At 37.8% G+C, this 14,171-nt stretch overlaps 1 long non-coding RNA gene across 1 annotated transcript; it reads left to right on the plus strand.

The window, feature by feature from the left end:
* Positions 1-3,308: 3,308 nt before the first annotated feature.
* On the plus strand, positions 3,309-5,203 carry LOC107372688 (uncharacterized). The gene is made up of 4 exons (XR_011515745.1): positions 3,309-3,451; positions 3,675-3,769; positions 4,828-5,046; positions 5,177-5,203. It is a non-coding gene; the product is annotated as an uncharacterized lncRNA (long non-coding RNA).
* The last annotated feature ends 8,968 nt before the right edge of the window (positions 5,204-14,171 follow it).

Raw genomic sequence — 14,171 nt, forward strand, 5'->3', positions numbered from 1 at the left:
TCCTCACAGCGTCCCGGCTACTCGTCAACCTGACCTCAACTATCTCTCACCTAATGTCTCCACTGTAATTTCCAACCTTGGAGTTAAAATAGACCAGGCTCTGAAGATGGATGCTCAGGTCAATAACACAGTTAAATCATGTTTTTACCACCTCAGGCGTATCTCTAAACTTAAGCACATCCTGAGTGTCCGTCTTCTCAAATCAGTAGTCCACACTTTCATCACTTCACGGCTGGATTACTCCAACTCCTGCTTATACGGCATCAGTAAAGCAGCTCAATCTAGACTTCAGCTAGTCCAGAATTCAGCAGCTAGGTTCCTGACTGGAGTTGACAGAAGACAGCACATTACACCAATTCTAAAATCTCTCCACTGGTTGCCCGTTCATCTCAGGATCAATTTCAAAATCATGCTGCTCACTTATAAATCCCTGAACAGTCAAGCTCCTCCATATCTGTGTCAACTCGTCCATTATTACAATCCGCCTCGTGCTCTCAGGTCTGAGGATAAGCTCCTCCTAGCTCTTCCAAACGCACGTCTGAAAAGCCGTGGAGAAAGGGCTTTCTCTGTCTGTGCTCCCAAGCTGTGGAATGCATTACCACTACTAGTGAGGCAAGCACCAACAATTAGCATTTTTAAATCTCGCATGAAAACTCACTACTTCAACCTTGCATATAATACATAATCATGGACCACTTTCGACATCTGCATTCTTTCTACAATAGAATGCACAATAATTAACATCTGTATTACTGTGGTTCTTTCATATGTTTTTATCTGTTGTTTCACATTCCTTTGTGTTTTTAGTGTTTTACGACTGTTAGTTCTAGTATTTTCTTGTTTTTATTTTTGCTTATAAACTATGCTTTAAATGTCATTCTGAACGTGTTAATTAACTGTAATCTTTTAATGTACAGCGCCTTGTCTGGTTGTAATGCCATGTTGAATGCGCTTTATAAATAAAATGGTATGGTATGGTATGGTTTATCTGCGGGCAGCAGAGGACGTTGTCGCCCTCTACAGCCCGCTCTCACTGGATGTTTTAAATGTAAAATCTGCTGAAAAACAATCAAACCCAAGTAGAGCTACAGAAATATTCATGTTACTGTTTAAAATACATTTATGACAAAAATATAAATAAACAATTGTTATCTAAAATGTCACAAAAACAAACTTCCTGCAGGTTCAGTCACTTAACAAAACTTCACAATTTACAAACAACTTCCATCAGTTCACCTTCCACAACAACCATGTTAAGATACAGCAGACAGGTCTGATGCTACGGTGGCCATGAAAGGACAAAATCAACACACTGTAAACACAGCTGCATGTTACTGAGAGTGGATTTATATGATATAAATGATCACATAACAAAGAAAAAAGGCCACAGACATTTAAACATGAACTCTGAGTTTGACTAAATGTCTCATCTTTAAATGACACAAACAGTTTAAACGTTCAGAAGTGATGACATCATAAGTTACAAATGAAGCAAATAAAGCAGTAAGCCTTATAAGTAAAATATAAAAATATGAGAGGTAGCTGAAGACTTTTGCACCGATCTGAGTGTTTTTCATGCTTTTATCCTGCAGGGGGCGGTCTATGCAAACTCCTCTTCTCTTATAAACCCACCAGCAGCAGCTCTGACAGAGTTTATGGTAGAAGATCCACATTTCTCACATCTTCATAACAACGTTTGTTTCAGAAGACAAACTGAAAAGTGTAAGTTTGCTAAAAGATTTTCAGCTTTTTAGATTTTATAATTTGGTTAAAATCAAGATAATAAACTCTGGAGATAGCGCTAACAATTAAATAACAATTGCAACAAAGAAATTACAAAGTTTGCTTTGTAAAATAAAATAAAATTCACCAAATTATCTAAAGATTAATGGTTTTTCCTGGTTATTTTCTACAAAGGAGAACCCTTATTTTAAAATCTGATCTTGAAGGAAACGTCAGCAAACAGATAATTCTAAAATGATTTTTAACAAAAAACTATTGGAACTAAAAACACATTTACTGTGAGAGATGAGTAGGTTTTAGTGAATATTACGGTTAAAAGTTTATCATTTTCTACATTAAATGTCTCAAGATCAACTTTAAACTTGATCTGAAGCAGCGCTGAAACGACCTGGAGAATCCCACACACTGACCTGGACATGTGCAGGAATATCAGATCAGCTGGATCAGACAGGCTGAAGGAAAAGTACCAGAGTGGGTCACACACATTTCTGCTACCAGTGGAACCATCATATGTTATTCTCCATCAGTGCAGAACCGCTTCACCGTTTCCAGAGACAACAACAAGGATCAAGTGTATCTGCTGATGAGCAGCTTGAAGACTCTGTAGTTTATTATTGTGCTCGAAGAGCCGCAGTGATACAGGAAGCCACAGAGCTGACCACAAACCCAGCAGCTGTCTGACTCTCTCTGATGTTCAGTTATGTTGAGAAAACGTTAAAAAAACACACCAAACATCACAGTTACTGCACAAATATAAAGATAACTTAAATAGGTCCTTCACTGAGAAACCATTTGTTCTCCATTACCTTTAATCAATCACTCTGCGGTGTAAGGTGAACATGAAAATAGTGTAAACATTTATCTCCTGCATTAACGTCTGATAGAAAATAGACGGTGAAACTCTAGGATTTGAAAATCCTCACAGATCTACGTCACACTAAACATTCAAGGACTCACCCATCCTGACTCACGACAGGGAAGGTTGTTGTTAGTTTAGCGTCTACGGAACTGCAGAGAACGTCTCGGCTTATAGAAGCTAACTGTTAGCATTAGCAACTCCACCACACAGCAGGACTTCCAGGTTTGTGTTATTTGTGGAGATAAAACATCAACATTGCAGAGAGAACAGAGTTAGTGGTAGAGTCCCATTGCTGTTATCCAATCAGAGGAGAGATGTCTAAATATCAGGAAATAAAACTCTGAAGTTACTTTGAATAAAGGACCCATTAAATTAAAAGAAATCCACAAAAGATAAAAAGCACAATGGTCGTTTAATGTCAATTATATAAATATAAAGATATTCCAAACCGTAAAAATTCTACTGCCAAGGTCTTAAAAAATACTAAAAATTTTAAAACCTTCTAATTTGAAATAAAAAAAATCCTTGATTTTTTTTTTTACCTTTCATAATAAAAATCATTCATTAAAAATAGAAAACGGTGTGAGGTCATGTAGACTAACGTGATGCTTTAGTTCTGATGATAATTTCACTTTTTCTCTCCTCTGATGGAGGAACAGGACTCCTGTTCTCCAGTAGGAGTGTCTGGTTGTTGTGTGACAGTTTCTCACTGTGATACGTACTTTCGTGGTATATAGAGACACAGTGATTCACAGTAAGACAAAAACCTCTCAACAAAACCCAGATTATTATCCATTAATCTGCTGAGGAAACAGAATTAAAACATGTTGTTCGCCACTAGAACATCAGGTAAGTTCTTTGTGTGGTTATTTTATTAAGCTGCTGATGTTTAAAGGTCATTCATCTACTGTTTAAAGTCACAGTGGACATGTGCTAATTACTGTTTCTTCTTTATAATATAATCGAGGATGAAACAAATATGTTCTTATAAATCAGAACACAACCGTTTTTTTACATTTTCAGCAGTTGTTTGTATTTCAAGTATTTGTTGGGTTTATTTGGACTTTTTCAGCTGTTTCGTGTTTTTGTTGAAGTACTCAGAGAAGAGGTAACACTGTGGTGCTTTAGACAACTGGGGAAAAGGAACGGAGGTTACTGTTCAACCTGGTAAGTTCACATCATTTATTTTTACATAACCTTTTAAGTGTTTTTCTGTGTTGTTGGTGTAAAAATAAATGTAATGTTTATTTTTTATCAGTGTCAACAAAAAGGTACGCGTTGCAATAATAGATTATCAGAGGTTTTTATTTGTGGAAATCAGATCTGAATAAATTATTATTAAACTGAAAACAATAATCAGCTGTTTGAGTTTAGAATCATTAATTAATTGATTAATCACGTCTGTATTACAGATCAGAAAGTTAATTATAATCTACAGTTACTAACGTTAATCTCAGACTGTAACACTCCTCAGTAACACATTAGAGCTTTAGGATTAACTGTTGAGAAGAAGTAAAAATATATAAACAAGATGTCAGCTGTTATGGTTAAATATCAGATAATCATTCAGGGTTTGTTGTTATTAATTTATTTTAAAGCTGCTGCTTTTTGTTTGTTTTTATTTATTTTTTATATTTGAGTTTTCGTGTTGTTTTCCTTGTTTTGTGTCAGTTTTATTAACAAAGGGCGAAAGAAGAGAGAAAACTCCATAGTTTGACAGAAAAATGGGAAATCATTCAATAGATTTTAATGTTAAAATTAGACCAGCTGACTTAAGCAGCATTTAGTTTAATTTACCTGTTTTTATTTGGGTGGGTCTTGGATTAAAATAAAATGATTGAAACTGAAATAAAATCTCAAAAATTCAATAAAAAATTAAAGAAACTGAAACAACTTTCTGAAAAACAAAAATAAATTACAGATTAAAAAGTTAGAGTTAATGAAAATGTGGCCCGTACCAAAATTAGAATCAAATAATCAACAATAAAAATATGAAATTACATTAAATTAAAATAAAACAAATCAATGTATTTGCTTTAAAAAACTGAGTTTGTGTTTCCCTAAAACCAAAAATGTGTTCTAGTCTATTCAAGTTAATATGATGTTTGTTAGTAGCTTTTATGTGTTACCCACACCTCCACCATAGCCCAGAAACAGTAACATAAATACAGAAGGAGTCGGCTGTGATGATCCATGTGGATCTGGCTTTGTTTGTCCCTGTCCAGATGGGCCCTCTAAGGCTCCGACCCTGTTCGTCTTCAGCCCCCTGCGGGGTCACGATTTCCCTCTGAAGAAAGCAGAGCAGCTCGGTCCAGAAGTCTGTCTGGTCTCCAACATCCATCCAAAGGGGGGCAACGTGGTTCTGAACCAGAGGGGAGCGCCGGTCACCAAGAGCACTGATGCTACAGTTTATTCCACCACAACCAGAACCTACTACTCTGCTGGTACCAAACTCACAGACCCATTTCCTGTCTGAGTTCTGATCAAACTGTTGGTCTCAGACAGTCTGAATCATCACATTCTGACACTAAACAGAACAATATGTGTTCATGTGTGTTTCCTGTTTCCAAACAGATGCTGCATGCGGGAACATTTATCCAGGTGAGTCACCAAACACACCTGAACACACCTGATCTGGACCCACACACTCATTCAGGCTGCTGCTGAGGCTGAAATGAGCCAGAATGACACCAACAGTTATAAAGTGTTACTTCCTGTCTGGGTTGGGTCTGATCTCTGATCCTACAGTCAGCTGTTTGTGTTGATTTCAGTCTGAACTCTGTTTGTCTGCTGTCCAGAAAAAGCCAAGCTGAACTTCTACCTGCTGGTGATGAACAGCGTCCGAGTGGTGTTCACCAAAGTTCTGGCCTTCAGCACCATCCTGACCATCAGAGCCTGCCTCTTCTGAGCCTTCTGGGCCACCATACACTGTTCAGCCTGTTTCATGACAGACAATGAGGACTGGAAGTGTATTTGTGTGTTTTAATGTTATTTTATCTGAATCTGCTTGTTAAATCTTCTATAGAACAATCAGTGGGCCCACAGGTGCAGAAATGGAATGCAGCCCTAAATAACACGTTATTTTAATGCCTGAACTCTTTAAAATAAAACATTTGGTTTGAGTTTCAACTTTTTTTCTTTAAATTTATGAAATGGAAGTAACTTAATACACATGAAGGAATCCAGATGAACACTTTAACACTGAGAATTTGTGTTATTGTTATAGATGTGTTACAGTTATTTTAACATATATAAAGTTTATTATAGACTAAAGTTAAAAAAAGATAATCAAAAACAGACCAATAAAAAATATTTTTAAGCTAAATAAAAAAAAATTCCACTTTTTAAACATTTATTATTTTATTTAAAATTCCATATTTAAGGAGTGAAAAACATTTTACATTTACATTCATGATTAATTAATGCATATAAACTTTACTAGTGACTAAAGTAAAAAATACCCAAAAGATAATAAAAAACAGACAAGTAAAAATATTAATTTAAGCTAAACAAAAACAATTTTTAACCATTGATTATTTTAAGGAGTTAAAAATATTTTACATTTAGGAAAATCTGTGACTGTGGTAGAAATCATAAACAAAAACAAAATTCCAAATGCATCTTTATGCCTTTTAATTTAATAAAAATAAGTACAACAATAGTTGAATGAAATATTTTACCAATAAAGATGATAATTTAAAAATTATAAATATTAAAAGATTTTTTTAATTTTCAAAGTATGTTTAATATTTCTTTGTCGTGTTTATCTTCAAGATTTAAGTACAAATTGTAAATTTAAGTAAGTGTTAATTATCTTTTTTTTACATCAGTGTTTATGAATTTGAAGATTTTTACATTTGTTATAAGATTTTGTGTTTTCTTTTGTTGTTTCTGCTATAAACTGCTTTCACACTTTCAGGGCTGTTTAAATAAAAAAGTGTATTCATTCATTCATTGACAATAACAAACAGTCATCATATCTATAAAGAGTGGGAGTTATTCATACACTAAGTAATACATCTCTATACGTTACGTTTTACCTTCTTCGGGGAAGGGAAAACAGGAAGGCAAGAAAGGACTTGTGTAAGGTAAATTATTTATAACAACATTAGAAAATAACACAAAATCATGAGCTGGAAATCCTAACAGCAATAAAACTAACACAGCCCAGCAAACTCTACTTCTAGAGATTATAATATTAAGAAAAAAATAAAATAAGAGGCTAAGGCTCAGTTCCTTTAACTGGCAGCAACAAAAGAAAAAAATAAATTATAACGAAGAGGAACAGACCAACGTGTCCAACAGGATATTAAAAGAAATGGAGATGTTGGATGGTTTAACTAAAGGACTCAGGGTTATCACCAAAGAACATAAAGAGGTTACCCTCTAAATAATGACACAGCAACTCAACCACAAAGACTCACACTCAAACAGTAGCAACTGTAGCCTTTTTAATATAAGTAATTACTGAACCTAAAGAGAGACTATTAAAAGCAAAGTTATTAATTTTCCAAGATGTTCAAACATCTAAACTCTGAAGCCAGCCCGAATGGTGTCTACTTAGAAACAAGTAGCTCCCAGAGAGAAAGAGCATCCAGCCTTTTATCCTTCAAGATCCAGGGTAAAGGATTAGTCCAATTGCTTCCACTTGGAGAACCTTGGAGGGATCCACTGGTGATGAGGCTGCCGGGACTCATTGTGGTTTCCATGGATACTGGCCAACAGTATGAAGGCAGCCATCTGTATCAGGGTCTGGTGTTGTCACTCCTAAAGAAAACAAAAAAAAAAAAAATGGGCAGAAAACTACAAAACAGGGGGCAAACACTGAATAAACAGTTATAATAGTACGACCAACATTGGTAAAACCCAGGGGTCGTATCACTATATAATGGAGTTCCTCAGGGCTGAGTCCTCAGACTGCTATTATTATAAATGTGTCTTTTTGTCTCCATGTAGTGAAAAACTCTTCATGATGATATTTGTTAACATAGCGTTGACGCTGTGTTTTCCTGTAAAAGTTTAACAGCTTTATGCAGACATTGATCTGTTACGTCTTTAATATTTAACCATAAAATGAGTTTGTTTCCAGCTCAGCGGTTTCATCAGTTGAAACCACATTTCAGCAGGAAGCTGAAGCTGCAGATAAAATCTGACTGAAACAGAGCAGCAGCTCAGTTTCTCATCAACAGGAACTGCTTTGGTAGAACCTCAGCTCAGGTCGTTGCTGCTTTTCACAAAAACATGTGACCTGATTTGACCTGATGTTCAAGTCAGTCAGGGTCAGTCTAGTCCAACCTGCATCACCTGGTCTGAAATACAGATTTTAACCACATCTGTCAGGGATCAAGTACAGTTTTACAAGAGTCACTTTGACAATTTGTTAAACTTTATTTCACCTCATAGCAGCTCTTGAACAATTATTTCAACACCAACTTCTTCTGGACAGTTGAACGTCCACTGGACATGTGAAAGTCCACCATAGAGGACAGAGAATTGGGGGTTAGGGTCCACCTAGAAAACAGAGTGACCTTCCAAACATGGGAAAACTGGTGTACTGCCTGTCACTCACATGGTTTAACAGGAAATCCTTCAAGTAAGTGACTGCAGGAAACACGCACCACCTACTGGTGAAGCAACCCTGAATCTGCTGTGTGTAACAAGTCTACAGCTCTACATGCACATATAATATATTATAGTATTATATATGGGGCAGCAAAAGCTCAACAGGTTGAGCGGGTTGTCCAGTAATCGGAAGGTTGCAGGTTCGATCCCAACTCCGGACAGAGAATTCTGCTGTTGTGTCCTTGAGCAAGACACGTAACCCACCTTGCCTGCCGGTGGTGGCCAGAGGGACCGGTGGCGCCTGTGCTCGGCAGCATCGCTTCTGTCAGTGCGCCCCAGAGCAGCTGTGGCTACATCGTAAGCTCATCACCATCAGTGTGTGAATAGATGAATGATATACTGTAGTGTAAAGTGCTTTGGAGTCCTTACTCTGAGAGGCGCTATACAAGTGCGGGTCATTTATCATTTATAATAAGTTTAGCACCTATAATATATTACATTATTATAAGTTTAGCATTGGGCTGCGCTGTGGCGCAGTGGTTAGAACTGTTGCCTTGCAGCAAGAAGGTCCTGGGTTCGCTTCCCGCCGTGGGATCTTTCTGCATGGAGTTTGCATGTTCTCCCTGTGCATGCGTGGGTTCTCTCCGGGTACTCCGGCTTCCTCCCACAGTCCAAAAACATGACTGTTAGGACAAATGGTCTGTCTAAATTGTCCTTAGGTGTGAGTGTGCAAGATTGTTTGCCCTGTGTCTCTGTGTTGCCCTACGATTGACTGGCACTTTGTCCAGGGTGTACCCTGCCTGATTGCCCATTGACCGCTGGAAATAGGCACCAGCCCGCCCACGACCCTACATGGACAAGTGGGTTCAGACAATGGATGGATGGATGGAAGTTTAGTGTCAGGTTCGTTGGCAGATCTGAAGTGTGACTGAGAGGATCTGTTGCCCAGACGCGGAGTGATGGAAATAACCAGCGTGGTTATCTCCTGAAGGTTTGGATTGAGGGTTTAGAGGGCTGGCAAGCCTGGAGACTCGATACAAAGTCTGGTGAGAACGATGACTGAGTAATGAATGAAACGCCGGCACTTCCTTAAGTAGTGTCGGCGGGATGACGTCAGCCGCCACGTTGGTGGCAGGAATGATGGGACAGAAGTCAGCGGGATGAGTTCGTGACATTTAGCACCTATGATATATTATATTATTATATAATAAGTATAGCAGCTATAATATATTATATTATTATATTATAAGTATAGCAATTATAAGATATTATATTATATGAAAAGTATAGCAGCTATAATATATTATATTATTATATAATAAATATAGCACCTGTAGGCTCTGTGACTGCAGCCAGGTCCACATTTGAACATCAGCTCTTTTATTCTGCAGCAGAAATGATAAAAACGGACTTAAAATGTTGTTTTATTGAAATGGCATCATTGTGTGATAAACCTGAAAACGATTTACATTACTGCAAATTGTTGTTGCTGTATTTGTTTCCTTTGCACATTTTAACATAAAAAACTTAAGTTATCGCCAGGTTTTTGTTATAAAAGTATCAAATGAAACTTGATACTGAAGTCTAAGTTTCTGCTCTGATAGTGAAAAAGACAAAAGAGGAGGAAAAAACATTATTTGACACTGCCGGGGGGGGGGGGGGGGGGGGGGGGGAATTATGACACGTCTCTAAATCAACTAAAATTTTCTAGTGCAGAGTGGAGACAACCCATAGAAGCACTGATTTGATCTCATTTCAGAGAAAAATAGAACAGGTCAAATGCACCTAATAAATAAAATTACTAACAAACTCAGGAATCTGTTTCTTTGCTTCACTGTTCTGGTGCTGAGAGTATCACTAATGCGGATCAAAGGAGATACACAGATGAATGCACCTCTTATTTATTATTTGGAGACTACATTTACTGCAGCTGGCAGAGGCAGAGATTTTTTCTATTGATACACGGAATTTACAGAATCATTTTAAATTTTAATAGGGGAAGACTGCAGGAGGGAGCGGTAAAATACAGGGGGTCCCCAGCAAAAACAAGAAACTTTACGAGTCTGATGAAATCCGCTGGTTTTCCATCAGGCAGTCACGGGGCAGCTCCAACGACCCAGTGGCTGTGCTGGGTCAATGTTGTCCGGTGTCGGTACAGGATCTGCTCGTGTGCAAGATCGGCTCGGGGTCCTTCGACTGCCGATGACGTCAAAGTACGGCAAACCCACTCGGACAAAATACACTACACATCTATACTGTTGGAAAGAATTTAGCAGTTTCGTTATTAAAATAATGTTTCTTAAGACGTAAGTTTGTGTTTATAATGGTATTTGTAAAATAAAACACTATATTTTATTCATAATGTTGAACTCCTCTTTGAGCACTTCCCTTGAAGAATCATAGGTATTAGCAACACCTGTGAAATTTTATTTGCAGGAAAGAAGTGTGTCCCGTTTATTGAAGTATTTTGTGTTTAGAGTTTTTGACGTCTTGTCCATGCGTATAGTTACGCTCATAGCTGCTAGCCAAAACTCTGGAGTTAAAAGTTTTCTGGCTTTACTAAAATACCTGTCTGTACTTATTTGATTGATGGTAGTTTTACTTTCTATTAGACTCCAAATGTAATCATTTGGCACGTTTCCAATTCATAATTTGTAATAATGTAATCGGCAATATTAGCATTAGCATTCCTATGGGTTTTTCCATGTATATTAGCATTGCGCTAACCACTCGCTGCCAAAATGCAGCCATTGCGATTAGAAAATCTCCTTTTGTCACATCTCAATTTAATTGCACATGCAGTTAATCGTTCAGCCCTAATATACATGCAGCTCTATGCTAAAAGTGTATTTTCAAAGAGGTAATGATGGATTTCTTTGTAAAAGTTTTCCATCTTTCCAACAGAAAGATTTGCCTGGACCAACGTAACGTGATTGCGTAATTCCGTAAGGTTCATGTTCAGCCAATCAACTACTTAGACGTCATTGGCAGTCGACGGACCCCGAGCCAATTTTGCACCCGAGCAGATCTTGTACCGACACCGGCTCGGCAGAGGGTGAACGAGCCGAGGCGACGTCGTGCTCTGCTTAAGAAGATGTGTTATTTTCTCGCTTCAGATGAAGCGTCCAACGTGTTTTTATGCTTTCTCCGAGACATGTCACGTCGCTAAGTGGTTAGCGCCGCGCGCTAACACGTCAATGCGTAGCCTACTGGAGGTTTGAAGGGTTCAGATGAAAACACCTGACCTCTCAGGCTGCTCTCACACCGATCTTAAGTTGTCGCTGTTGCGCTCACGCCGTAATACAGTATTAGATGCGGTTAAAGTCAGACATGAAAAAAAAAATAAATTTTACATGAATAAGTGATGCTTAGCCTGGTGGGGGGAGGAAAACCTGGCCTAGTAAGCACGGGAGGAAACCCTGTCAAGATCGTCAACACTCAATCTTAATGCTATTGAAACATGTAAAGCACAAAGCATTATATCCACTGCTACCTTTCTAATTTAAAACTCAGTAACTTATGCTGTAACTTCACTTTGCCCTGCCTGCTCCTCCTTGCTGCCTGCCGGCTGTGATCACAAGCGACAACATAGTAGTTCCAGCCATTGGCGGTTTTAAACAGGGGCCCACAGGGGCCTGGGCCCCCATAGAACCGGCCGTGGCCCCTGTGCTGAAGAGATCAGATATTTTTTTCACGCGCTGCCTCGGAGACGGGAACTAATGCGCTGCAGCGTTTCACACTGAGCCTTTAGAGCGCAGCACACTCTGTGGACAGAACTGGGTTTTTGAATAAAAGATTAAAAATAGTTTAAATGGGACCCGGAGAAATTCTTGAGCACAACTAATGGAAAAGACGCTAAGAGACGAAGGTAAGCAATACAGTTTATTTTCCTGACATCAGTGTTTTGATCGTAGTCGCACATTTCTGTCATTTACTTTTAAGTTCCTAACTGAGTCTATCCACAGTTAATACTGATTTGTTTTTCCTTTGTAACATTAACTGTAAAATAAAAATGAAGTTGCTGCATTTTAAGCCTTAGACATGTTGAGATTAGATCACAGTATTCATTTATCTATGACTTTCTCGCTGCACTGACTGCAAGTATCAGCGGCCATGAAAAGAAAAAGGGACATTTTCTCCTTTTTTACCGCTGTTAATAAAGAACAGCGTAGACAGAGAGAGGATGAAAGTCACGAGGGAGCTGAGAAGCAGGATGAAAGAGAGAAGGAGGAGGTGGTTGGAGAGGAACCAGAGAGGTCAGAGGCTGTCCACCCTAAGAGTGAGGAGGAAGATGTAGGCTGTGAGGGAGGGAGTGAGGAGCAAAAAGAGGGACATCTGTCGTGCACTACCGTCAGGTTTGTGGGTGTTGAACAACCCCCTCTGTGACTGCAGCTCATATTGTGTGTAAAATGCATTTGAGGCATGCTGACTCTGGACCAAAATTTCTGTTGTTTATATTTAAATAAATAGATAAAATAAGACTCTGAATTAACTAATTATGACTTTTATCCTCATGCTAACATTTATTTTCTTTCAGATATCAGCAAGTGCAAGGATGACCCACCTACTCAGCATCATTTGAGGACATTTCCAGTGACATTAATAGGAGACAGAAGACGCAGCTTTCAGCCAAGCTGGTATGAAAGTCATCCTTGGGTTGAATATTCATTTACTATTGACTCTAATTATTGTCATGCATGCAGACATTTTAGCCCACCAAGTAGCGCAGGAAGTGTGTTTGACTCACCGTGTGGATTTAGGAACTGGAAAAAAGCAACTGAGAGAGGAGGGTTTTTTTTTTTGGTACATGCAAAGTCTGAAAGGCAAAAATTGAAATTGTCTGAAAATTGTCTCAAATTGTATTGTGCACATATTTAATTTGTTTGAATGTTTATTTTTCATATGTACAGTACATGTAGTCTTCAAATAAAGTCACAAACTATAATAATCAACTAGAATTATTTTTTTACTCACGTCTCATGTTGCGGTGAAGCATTCAGAATTGTTATCTGAGTACCATAAAAACATGCCAGTTTTACTTTCACAAGTAAACCATTACCGCATTTGCTGTAATAGTTTACTTGTTCATTGTCTTTACTTATGAATTTATTTGAATCTTATTTTAGTAAAATACAGCTGTAAAAGATCATAGATGAAAAAAGTAAAGGAAATTTTTCGATAAATTTGATCCCCAAAATATAGTAAAGATAGATATGAAAAAGAAGAGAACAAAAAAGTGAGCAGTTTCACAGTACTAGGAATTTCCTTTGGTAAAATTGTGCACATGCAAAAAATTTGTCATATGGCAGAGACAAAAAAGAATTTTGATATTGCCCTAATTTTTCCCTTTTTTGTCTTGCGCCCCCATGAAAAAATACTGGCCCCACTGTGGCCCCCCTGGAAAATTTGGTCTAGAACCGCCCCTGGTTCCCGCTGCTTCTTTGGGAAACAGCGCCAAAAAAAAAATAAAAAAAACTTGGGATCTTGTAGGCGTGGTGGTGGGACTTCAGCCGTGGCGGGCAGCCACAGCTACGCCTATGTAAGGGAAACCCTGCAATTCAATGTTACATTTGATTAATACAATCTTCATCACAGCAATATTTCTAACTCTTCATTAACATAAATCTTCTCAACAGCTTCTTCAGTTAACAGAAATCAAACAGCGTAGCTCCAGCCACTGAGATGAGAGCAGCTTATTCTGCTATATATGGAACTCAAAAGTATTCAAAATTCAACGAATAAATAAGACATTATGAAATAAATATCTACATGAAGAAATACTAGGCAGTCATTTAATCTGACAATGACATTATGAAATAACAGAATTTTATGTAAATTCTAAGATCAATATTGTGAAATATTTTTCATTATTTTCTTCACGTACGAAATATATATTTCATAATGTCTTATTTATTTATTGAATTTTGAATACTTTTGAGTTCCACATGTGAGGAGCTGGTGGTCCTCATTATGCAAACAACCTTCCTGCTGGTGAATATAAACACGG

This window comes from Nothobranchius furzeri, chromosome 12 (assembly GCF_043380555.1).
Source record: "Nothobranchius furzeri strain GRZ-AD chromosome 12, NfurGRZ-RIMD1, whole genome shotgun sequence".
Taxonomy (NCBI): domain Eukaryota; kingdom Metazoa; phylum Chordata; class Actinopteri; order Cyprinodontiformes; family Nothobranchiidae; genus Nothobranchius; species Nothobranchius furzeri.